Source organism: Schistocerca cancellata, chromosome 7 (assembly GCF_023864275.1).
Source record: "Schistocerca cancellata isolate TAMUIC-IGC-003103 chromosome 7, iqSchCanc2.1, whole genome shotgun sequence".
In the NCBI taxonomy this organism is placed as follows: Eukaryota; Metazoa; Arthropoda; class Insecta; order Orthoptera; family Acrididae; genus Schistocerca; species Schistocerca cancellata.
In genome coordinates this window covers 535,303,782-535,314,659 of record NC_064632.1, presented here as the reverse complement: position 1 = coordinate 535,314,659, position 10,878 = coordinate 535,303,782, and the positions used below count along the sequence as shown (strand labels likewise).

At 40.4% G+C, this 10,878-nt stretch overlaps 1 pseudogene; it reads left to right on the top strand.

Moving 5' to 3' along the window:
- Positions 1-662: 662 nt before the first annotated feature.
- On the top strand, positions 663-780 carry LOC126092990 (5S ribosomal RNA; annotated as a pseudogene).
- Positions 781-10,878: the final 10,098 nt, after the last annotated feature.

Below are 10,878 nucleotides of genomic sequence, written 5' to 3'. Positions count from 1 at the left end.
TACCCTCATGTATTAATAGTCGTAGAGGAACCCATGCAAACAGCGCGCTGATCTTAGCAGCATCTCCGCTGCCTTGGGCTCTATCAGCGTTGTTTACATAGTACGTGATCTATTAACTATGTCAGCAGAACTGCCAATTTCCATCTATATGTAATATGTTATCATTTTCCTTGTCACATCAAATAACAGTGGAGCCTCAAGCTATTGTCTACCGCTGGGATCGTCTTCCACACAAGAAACTGTCGTGGCTGCTGCTATGATGGCCGCTCTGGTAGCAAGAAATACCGACATCAAACGTCGATAAATCCCCAACCACCTAAGGGCTATAAAAGGACATCACAGCAACAGCTGCGACAGAGTTTCTCCAGACGAAATCAGTGGTGATGATCATAGACGGCCTAAGATATTACTCACACTGACACGGCGAGAAGAACGAGAATGTTTTATAGAAGAGAGTCGTCACAAGAATCTTTGTACTCAGTTTCAATCCACTTGCTGAAATAGGATACAGAGAAAAGTCACCTACCACAAATGCAACATTGGAGAGTATCGATAATCTTTTCGACAATGCACTGTCGCTAGAACGGGCCCTTAACCGCTTGGGCTGTAACTAACACGCATCTATATTACCTCTCATTTTTCTCATGTGTGTCGTTCACGGGGGCAACGGCTTTACCGCAGTGGATACACCGGTTCCCGTCAGATCACCGAAGTTAAGCGCTGTAGGGCGTGAACGTCACTTGGATGGGTGACCATCTGGGCCGCCATGCGCTGTTGCCATTTTTCAGGGTGCACTCGGCCTCTTGATGCCAACTGAGGAGCTACTCGACCGAATAGTAGCGGCTCCGGTCAAAGAAAACCATCATAACGAAAGGGAGAGTCTTCCTGATGGACCACTTGTCGCCCTGAAGACGGAGTGCTAAATAAAAAATATCGTTCATCACTGGGCTTCATATAACACAATATACTCACAGTTAATAGGTATTCACAGTGGCATTTTTCGATAGTGTGCGGTATGATATGAAGCGGGCTGCTCTGAATATCAGAGTAACTGTAACACACGATTTGCGTGTGGACAGGTACACACGCGGCTGCCCTGCTGGGGACTTCCCCGCCGTGCGCTGTGCCGGTTGGCGACACTGTGGTTTAAAGCTGCGACGCAGTACGTCACGGGCGGCTGCGTCTGCGGCAGACACGTCGGAAATAACGCGCCCTGCGCCGCGCCAGCCACGGCAGCCAACCCACCCAGGCCAGCCAACCGACGGCGGCTGAAGGCACTGGCAACGCGCGCGCCTGGCCGCGACGGCGCGAGACTTACGGCTGCCGCTAGAGGCAGTAAAGGACACCGCCGACCGGCGTCGTCTTTCAGCTACAGCGGCGCTGCCCTTAGTCTGCACTAAAACGCTCGTGTGGAGGCCATTGCAGCTCACTCCGCAGCTAATCAGTAGACATTTATAACGGTTGGACGAAAGCCCCCAGGATCGTAATTATCAGTCATCTATGTTACCACCATATGACCGTAGCATCTTCCTTATGTTCGTTACCAGTACATTAAAATCCGCTACATTCATTTTTAAATATCCTGTATGTCGCGATCACGACTGCTACAGCTGTTTAACGCACACATCGATAAGAATTACAGAGAACGTAAGAGAATTAATGGTGTACGTCTGGGTGTCTAGCCTAGATGTTGTTTAAATTTGATGTACAGTATTTGGATGACCTACACAGCCATCTTCTTCAAGTGATGCGAGATTTGTTGTTACCCGTATTCGCTGGCTGGACCTCCAACCCGACTAAAGAAGAAAGATGGGTAGGCCGTCGATATATTTCCATAAAATGGAAACAACAACTCAGCAGGACATCTGGAAGCAAACCATTAATCTATCACGCAGGGAAGATCTGAGAGATCGCAATGTAAGAACATGTTCAGTATTGTTACACAAGTGTTCTTTATGACCAAACTTACTCACACGGACAACATCTATGTGATAATCTATTTTACGCCATACCTTCAGAAGCATATGTGGCGTCACCAGAGCGTAAGCAGTAAAGTTTTTCGCACAACCACATAACAAGAAATCCATGGCTGTAATGTCTGTAGATGTAGGTCTCAAGAATCAGAACACAGCACCGCCATGGCCAATACTACCTATCCAGCGCTGATTTAGGATTGTGAGAACTTCCAAATTCTAAAATATCAGGGTGCTTGACTGTATCGCAAACGATTGCTCTTCTGAACTATCTTAAATTCCAATAATTGTTAAAGTATAACAGGCAGAATGATTTCTCTATGGGATACGTCATTTTAATTTACGGCAAGGAACATTTCATTTGTGTATCAACTGTCATTCTCAATGTAGAGAAGTCTTCCGAAGTAAGAGTGATTTCAGGTGTGCCACAGGGGAGTGTCGTAGGACCGTTGCTATTCACAATATACATAAATGACCTTGTGGATGACATCGGAAGATCACTGAGGCTTTTTGCGGATGATGCTGTGGTATATCGAGAGGTTGTAACAATGGAAAATTGTACTGAAATGCAGGAGGATCTTCAGCGAATTGACACATGGTGCAGGGAATGGCAATTGAATATCAATGTAGACAAGTTTAATGTGATGCGAATACATAGAAAGAAAGATCCCATATCATTTAGCTACAATATAGCAGGTCAGCAACTGGAAGCAGTTAATTCCATAAATTATCTGGAAGTACGCATCAGGAATGATTTAAAATGGAATGATCATAGCAAGTTGATCGTCGTTAAAGCAGATGCCAGACTGAGATTCATTGGAAGAATCCTAAGGAAATGCGAATCCGAAAACAAAGGAAGTAGGTTACAGTACGCTTGTTCGCCCACTGCTTGAATACTGCTCAGCAGTGTGGGATCCGTACCAGATAGGGTTGATAGAAGAGATAGAGAAGATCCAACGGAGAGCAGCGCCCTTCGTTACAGGATCATTTAGTAATCGCGAAAGCGTTACGGAGATGATAGATAAACTCCAGTGGAAGACTCTGCAGGAGAGACGCTCAGTAGCTCGGTACGGGTTTTTGTTGAAGTTTCGAGAACATACCTTCACCGAGGAGTCAAGCAGTATGTTGCTCCCTCCACGTATATCTCACGAAGAGACCATGAGGATAAAATCAGAGAGATTAGAGCCCACACAGAGGCATACCGACAATCCTTCTTTCCACGAACAATACGAGACTGGAATAGAAGGGAGACCCGATAGAGGTACTCAAGGTACCCTCCGCCACACACCGTCAGGTGGCTTGCGGAGTATGGATGTAGATGTAGATGTAGACTTCCGATACATTGCCCCTGCTCCCCTTTATCCGACAGATTCTGATAACGGTCGTGTTGAGGTATATGATTTTTAGAAAATAAAACTATAACTAGTGACGAAGGTGGACAGTTATATTGATTGGAGTTAAAGACTACACGCTTTTACAATAATTGTATGTCATTTTGTAGACGCAAGAATAGCACTCTACTTCCATTTGGTCACTAATCTTTTCTCAGAGACATATCGTCAATCCAGGTTCACTTTATTTCTTTGGAAACCGACATAAAAAATAGATGTGCCTTCAGCTACAAGTCATTTCGTGAAAGATAAAGTTCTGGAGCTCCCTCATTGCAAGCCTGTTTCAAACAATAAAAAACCAATCACTGCAAAATTTCCACGTAAATAAACAACTACCAAATGCCTTGAAATTGGAAACTAGTGTACACACCAACTGATTCCGTAGTACAGTCTCCGTCACCTCGTCAAGTGATTTTTTATTGTGAAAGGAATGATGCGCACTGGCAATAAAACACTTTTATTCGAAGTCACGACTGTTTCTCGTCAACTGAAGACACAACCGCAGGGTATCTCTGCAAAAATTAATAAAGAAAAAAATTTCACAGCTAATTCATAACAATAGTCTGAAGTATAAAGGAATAGTAAGAGAATAATATTACATAGCGATACTTGAAGAATACTCGAAGAGATTCTTTTCAACTCGTAGCGGAAAGGTAACTACTTTAGGGACACTCCCAATCACCCACCTCAAGTTGCAAACATAGAGCGCACGTTTTTATTATATGGTAACACTCGTAAAACTTTTACAAAATTTCCTGGGAAACGTGATAAAGTTAAGAAACTTTTCTGTTCGTGATACACACAACTACCATAAGAGAAACGCATTTATATTTTCACATCTATCGATCCAAAACTGTTGGGAGTGAATAGATACCGAGAATTACTTATTACTGGGAAAGAACCTGGTAATAGTTCCACATTTTTTACGCTTTGCAGCAATTATGTGTAAAATAAATTCTTGTTCGGTTTTTCCTTTCATGAAAATGTTAAAGTAATCTCGCTAAGTCAGGTATCTCTATGCGTCTTTCTGTACACAACAGCTATGTAAGGATTTTTTCAGTTCCCTTTTGTAACCTAGATTAACCTTCCGTGTGAGAGGGTCTTTGATGAAGATAAACGGTGCTGATAGAAAATTCTTCAAGGAATTTTTGCGTAGTAAGAGTTAAAAAGGACGAGAATCGATGTTGCAGAAAGACGAAAGATTACTTTGACGCAGATTGTATCTCTTCTGTTAAACTCCTTTTTTCCCACTTTTCTACTTCATCAAAGAGGGATAGTCTCGTGCAACAGTTTCACGAGATATTTCTCAATTAGTGTAAATGTGGTGCCCTTAACTTTGAAAGACGTATACATTGCCAGCGATGGGCGAGGCATGACAGAATCTCTGACCAGAGAGTAGTTTATCGTTAGCTGTTGCTAGTCCGCGCTTGACCGCGCGAATCGACAGTAGTAGTAGTTGTCATTCGGTAGTAGTAGTGATCCCGTGCTAGTCCGTGCTAGTCGGCGGGAGTCGGCATGCGTCGGCTGTGTGCTCTGCTCGCGACTCTGGTCAGGACTCTGGTGGATGAGTATTGTTGTAGAAGGTAAAGAAGCAGCCTTGCGCATATTTAATAATGTATGTTAATTGTAATTTAATTTGTTCAAAGAAATCCCCCAATAATAATTTTATAATATAAAGCAACTCTTTTAAAGAAAAGCATTCATTTCAATATACAGAATTTCCAATGCATTATCATTGCATCCAAGAATAAAAAAAAATATACGCCAGCATTGCACGAAGCTGTGTCGAAAAATGAGTAATTAAGAGCGGATATAATTGCAGTTTTGTTGAGGTAAGAATTTTTGCTTTTTTATTCAGAATACAGGGCCGAAGGTCAGCGCTGCTGTCCTTATAAAATTTATCAGGTTACTAATTTTTTTTATTATTTTTGGTGTTTAGGAATTTTTCTATTCCGAACTTGACATTAAATGAGAAAAGAATTTTGTGGGAATATTAAGTGTGAATGCATTCTTTGCACAGAGACTATAAATCGGAGCGAATTTTGTTCAGATGCTACAATATAGCAAAAATTCATTTAATTATTATTTTTTATGTGGCGAGCTTATACTTGGCTCCATTTCCATTTTTATTGTCATTTTTCCTTTGTGGGGAGGTTACAACTTTGAAATCAAAGATGCGAAATACTGAGGCGAAAAGTCGAGGGAGACTGACAGCAGGACCAGAAAATTGGGTATAAAAATTTCATATGGGATACGTACGTACATTAGTATTTATAATATTTTACAGAATAGGTATTTCTACGTTTATACAGAGGTATTAATAAAAAAATATCTTATTTACAACCAGAGTGTACATGAATAACGGAGTTTCACACACATGCTGCCTAGGACGTAAATGGGACGAAGTAAGTAGGCTAAGGTTGATATCGATGGACTGCCTCCATCGATGGGCCAGCTCCATTTCTGTATGGATACTGACAATGGCCGCATTGTAGCTGTCATTAAGCGTATGCCGTTTTGCCAAAGATTCACCCTCTTGCAGGTGAATTATTCCGAAGAGACAAAGCAACGGTGAAAGAAGGTAAGTTTTTCACTATGTTCTTCTAATTGTCTAGTATATATGATAGAAACGTCGGAATAATATCGTAATAGTGATTAAATTCCCGTAGCTATCATTAGAGAATATGAGCAGTTCCCACCATTTTGTCATACTCAAAGTATAAAGTTACGTTCTGTGGACAGATGGTAGGCGTTTTTAATCCTTGCAATACAAATTGTATTGAATCAGCCATCTCGAATTACTCTAATCTTAGGCTAAAATAGGGTCCTATGAACAAAACTTAGGTAATAGTTTTTTGTTTTATGTTTTCCGTTAGTTTGTGTTTTTATAAGTAGTCAAATGTGGCTTTTTCCCTTCTTTTCAAGGCGACATTTCTACCTTTAGACTCCTTGATTTCGAATATACTTCATTAGGTTTCTGATACCAACAAAAATTTTCTAAAAGTAAAAAAAAAATTATATGTATTAACACTTATTTAGAAGATCGTAGTATTTAAAAGCTTTACGATATAGCTCGTTCACGAAAACTGACTGACCTGGGGCAGGACACTATTCCCCTTGATTAAGCTGATGAGACATGCTTTTATTTATCCTATATTTCATTAACAGTGAATATTTATGACATCTGTGTGTACTACAGTGCAATGCGAAAGATCATAAGTTACGCTGAAAACAAATTATTTAGTACAATATCCGACGATTTTATTACGTATTTTCCTTGAGTGTCCCAACGATATTAACCTTCACCTGCACGCAGCACAGAGAGATCATCGTGCGTTTTACTCCTTTCCCGCCAGGAGAAATAATTTTGAACTCGTTGCATTGAGGCTTTCTTATATTATTTTTGTTGTGTTTAACTATTGGCAAAAATTTTTTTTTTAAAAGAACGTTAATATTTTTATGATTTCAGCAGCGGTTACCGAATAGCAGATGAATAAAACAGCCGATCAGTTGCAATATATACTGGTTTTGAATCAGCCTTAACCATGATTTAAACAGATTTAAACCCGTCCTCTTCAGAAGGACAAGAAACCTGCATACAGTGCGACAACATAAATTACAAACAAATTACCCGTCATACAGGAACTACTACCTACCAGAAGCGTAGCCATGTCACAACCAACGTGGTATTATACCAACATACGGAAAATAGAACTTTCATATTAACAGTCAGTTAGTAAAGCGACCTTGGCAACGATCTATACTCCTACTTCTGAAAGATGAGGCCTCTAAAATCATGAGCTCGTCACAACAGTAAAATCAAATAATTAAAACACCAGATTAAGTTAAGAATTACAAGCCGACTGAGGGGGGAGTCCATTTGCTCGTGTTTTGGCTGATGTTTTCATCAACGAACTTGAAAGAACATTCTTGAATTCCAATTCGGAACCACGTCGAAAAATTCGAGATATTCGACGGTATTATCATTACTTTTGACGGTAATGATGAAGAGTGGGTGATGCTGTTCAATGGATTTAACAACTTTCGTAAGAAAATATGCATTACGAAAAAACTTCAACATGAAAAACGGTAAGAAATTTTCTTAATTTAACAACTTCTGCCAAAAATTTCAGTTTCAAATCTTCCGTAAGAAGACGTATTCAGTCAATACTATCCACGCTGATTCGACGCAACCGAAAGCTCATGAACTAGAGTTTTTATCATTCTGCAATACACCGTGTTGTAACTACTCCTTTATCGCCTTCCAATGAGCTGTTGTTGTTGTTGTGGTCTTCAGTCCAAAGACTGGTTTGATGCAGCTCTCCATGCTACTCTATCCTGTGCAAGCCTCTTAATGCAAGAGTCTACATCCTTCTGAATCTGCTTTGTGTATTCATCTCTTGGTCTCCCTCTACGATTTTTGCCCTCCGCGCTTCCCTCCAGTACTAGATTTGTTTTCCCTTGATGCCCCACAACGTGTGCTACCAACCGATCCCTTCTTCTAGTCAAGTTGTGCCCCAATTCTATTCAGTACCTCCTCATTAGTTACGTGATCTACCGGTCTATTCTTCAGCATTTTCCTTAGAATCACATTTTAAAAGCTTATATTCTCTTCTTATCTACACTGTTTATCGTCCATGTTTCACTTCCATACGTGGCTACACTCCATACAAGTACTTTCAGGAAAGACTTCCTGACACTTAAATCCATACTCGATCTTAACAAATTTTGATTTTTTAGAAACTCATACCTTGCCATTGTCAGTCTATATTTTATACCCTCTCTACTTCGACTATCATCAGTTATTTTGCTGCCCAAATAGCACAACTCATCTGCTACTGTAAGTGTCTCATTTCAGAATCTAATTCTCTCAGCATCATCTGATTTAATTCGACTACTTTCCATTATCCTCGTTTTGCTTTTGTTGACGTTATTCTAAAATCTTCCTTTCAACAAACTTTCCATTCCGTTCAACTATTCTTCAAAGTAGTTTGCTGTCTCTGACAGAATTACAATGTTATCGGCAAACTTCAAAGCCTCCATTTCTTCTACCTGGATTTTAATTCCTATTCCAAATTTTTCTTTCGTTTTTATTACTGCTTGCTCAAAATACATATTTAATAACATCGGGGTAGGCTACAACCTCACTCCCTTCTCAACGACTGTTTCCCTTTCGTGCCTCTCAACTCTTATAACTGCCATCTGGTTTCTGCACAAACTGTAAACAGCACTTCGCTCCCCGTATTTTACCCCTCCCACCTTCAGAATTTGAAAGAGAGTATTCCAGACAACAGCTAAACACCTAGGATTGCTTTCCTTAAACTATCTTCTAAAATTAGTCGTAGCGTCAGTCTTGCCTCGGGTGTTCCTTCATTTCTATGGAATCCAAACTGATATTTCCCAAGGTCGGCTTCTACCAGTTTTTCCATTCGTCTGTGAGGAATTCGTATTAGTATTTTGCAATCAGGACTTATTAAGCTGGTAGTTCAGTAATTTGCACGTCTGTCAGTACCTGCTTTCTTTGGAATTGGAATTATTATACTCTTTTTGGAGTCTGGGGTTATTTCGCCTGTTTCATACATCTTGCTCACCAGATGGAAAGTTATGATTTGGCTGGATTTCCCATGGCTATCGGTAATTCTAATGGGGTGTTGTCTACTCCCTGGGCCTTGTTTCGACTTAGATCTTTCAGTGCTCTGCCAAATTCTTCATGCAGTATCATATCTAACATTTCATCTTTGTCTACGTCCTCCACCATTTCCATAATACTGCCCTCAAGTACAGCGCCATTGTGTAGACATCCTATATACTCCTTCCACCTTACCACTTTCGTTTCTTTTCTTAGACTGGTTTTCCATCTGAGCTCTTGACATCCATGCAGGTGGATCTCTTCCCTTCAAAGGTCCCTTTCATTTTCCTGTAGGCGGCATCTGTCTTACCCCTAGTAATATATGCTTGCACATCCTTACATATGTCATCTAGCCATTCCTATTTGGCCACAATGCACGTTCTGTCGATCTCGTTTTGTAGACGTTTGTACTTCTTTTCGCCTCCTTCATTTACTGTATTTTTGTATTTTCTCCTTTTATCCATTAAATGTAATATTTGTTGTGTTACCCAAGATTTCTACTAGCCTTCGTCTTTTTATCAACTTGGTCGTCCACTGCCTTCACTATTTCATCTCTGGAAGCTACCCATTCTTCTACTGTATACCTTTCGCCTGATCTTTTGAATCATTCGCTAATGCTCTCTCTGAAACTCTCTGCAACCTCTGGTTCTTTCAGTTTATCCAGGTCCCATCTCCTTGAATTCCTACCTTTTTGGAGCTTCTTCAGTTTTAATCCACAGTTCATAACCAATAAATTGTGCTCAGAGTCCACATCTGTCCCTGCGATAGTCATAAATGTTAAAACCTGGAACCTTGCAGTGTCTCCAGACCACTTCCACGTATACAAATTGATTCACTATTCTTAAACCAAGTGTTGTTGCTTTTGCTGTGGTCTTCAGTGCTGAGACTGGTTTGATGCAGCTCTCCATGCTACTCTATCCTGTGCAAGCTGCTTCATCTCCCAGTACCTACTGCAACCTACATCCTTTTGAACCTGCTTAGTGTATTCGTCTCTTGGTATCCCTCTCCGATTTTTATTATCCACTTTGCCTTCCAATACTAATTTGGTGATCCCTTGATGCCTCAGAACATATCCTACCAACCGATCCCTTCCTCTAGTCAAGGTGTGCCACAAACTTCTCCCCAATCCTATTCAATACCTCCTCATGTGATCTACCCATCCAATGTTCAGCACTCTTTTGTAGCACCACTTTTCGAAAGCTTCTATTATCTCTTTGTCCAGGCTATTTATCGTCCATGTTTCACTTCCATACATGGCTACACTCCATACAAATACTTTCACAAATGACTTCCTGACACTTAAAACTATACTCGATGTTAACAAATTTCTCTTCTTCAGAAACACTTTCCTTGCCATTACCAGTTTACATTTTATATCCTCTCTACTGCGACCATCACCAGTTATTTTGCTCCCCAAATAGCAAACCTTCCTTACTACTTTAACTGTCTCATTTCCTAATCTAATTCCCTCAGCGTCACCCCACTTAATTCGACTACATTCCATTATCCTCGTTTTACTTTTTGTGTTGTTCATTTTATATCCGCCTTTCAAGACACTATCCATTCCGTTCAATTGCTCTTCCAAGTCCTTTGCTGTCTCTGACAGAATTACAATGTCATCGGTAAACCTCAGTTTTTATTTCTTCTACATGAATTTTAATACCTGCTCTGAATTTTTCTTTTGTTTCCTTCCCTGCCTGCTCAATATACAGACTGAATAACATTGGGGAAAGGCTACAACACTGTCTGTATCCCTTCCCAACCACTGGTTCCGTTTCATGTCCCTCGACTCATACAATTGCCATCTGGTTTCTGTACAAATTGTAAATAGCCTTTCGATCCCTGTACTTTAGCCCTGCCACCTTCAGAATTTGAAAGAGCGTAT